The sequence below is a fragment of the Acyrthosiphon pisum genome, chromosome A2 (assembly GCF_005508785.2).
Source record: "Acyrthosiphon pisum isolate AL4f chromosome A2, pea_aphid_22Mar2018_4r6ur, whole genome shotgun sequence".
NCBI lineage: Eukaryota > Metazoa > Arthropoda > Insecta > Hemiptera > Aphididae > Acyrthosiphon > Acyrthosiphon pisum.
This window is the reverse complement of record NC_042495.1, coordinates 24348351-24349612: the sequence shown is the minus strand read 5'-3', so window position 1 is coordinate 24349612 and position 1262 is coordinate 24348351.

Sequence of the window (1262 nt, the reverse complement as noted above, 5' to 3'; positions counted from 1 at the left end):
GTCGAAACTAATAAATATAATGGTAAGTTTTTGTTAAAATCTATTTCGTTATTTTGTTGTGTTTTCGATATGATTGTAAAAAACGTGATTGTTTTGAAATACTTAAACATCTTAAATATAATGAATAACTAAGTTAAAAAGTTAAAGTTAAGTTAACAAGTTAATTTTTTTTTAACTTTTTAACTTAACTAGTTAGCTTATTATCTAATCAACGTATGAACTTAACTAGTTAAATTTATAGTTAAATTAACTTAGATTTTCTCAGTTTATTTTAAAAAAATCCACCAAGTTGAAAATATTTTGAAATTTTTCGTTTATACGTAAATATTACTGTAATCAGTATAAAATAAAAATAATTCAATAGAAAAACACAAACATTTTATTGATAACATAATTATGTGTATATTAATATATTTTATTAAATTATAAATTATATATTATGTGAGTTGCAATTATAAATGTTTTTAATAAAACTAATAATTTTAAATTACAAATTGACAATTATTATGTTTTAATGTTATATAACTTAAATTATATATGAAGGTCATGTATTTATCTTCACGTATTATGACATTCAATTTCTATACCTACGATATAAAAAAATATATTTGTCAAATTATTTATTTGAGATGAGTATAGTTTAATTTATTAAATAATAGTAAACTAAAAATAAAATGGTAATATTATGATAAAAGTTCAATAAAATTTTTTTTTATAATTTATAAATTAGAAATTAGAAAGTCACTTTCACTCTTTATGTAATTTACATACTAATTTAAAAATAAATAAATAAACTTTTTTTTAAACTGAGTTAAATTAATATTATTTTCTATATTAACTTTTAATTTATCGAGTAAAATTTATAATTTGTTAACAGTTAACTTTTAACTTATCGAACTTTTGTCATCTTAACTTAACTTAACTTGAGTTAATTATTTTCATTAACTTGCCCACCTTTGTCAATTAGTAAGTATATTTGATGATATTATTGGGAATAAAGTAATTTAAATGTAACCTATTTACCTTGTTTTAAATTTTAAATGCTTTTAAAAAAAAATGTGCCTATGTCTTTTTAACCTTCCTATATTGATTTGTTCAACTTACATTCTATTTTTAACTTATCTACGGTCATGGGAAACGTTAGGAACGCGGAAATGGTTTTTCAGTGTGATTATTTTATAATATTATATTTATATTGTTATAACATATAACTTATTATTAATACGGTAACCGGTAAGTTGAATTAATATATTATAAAATAC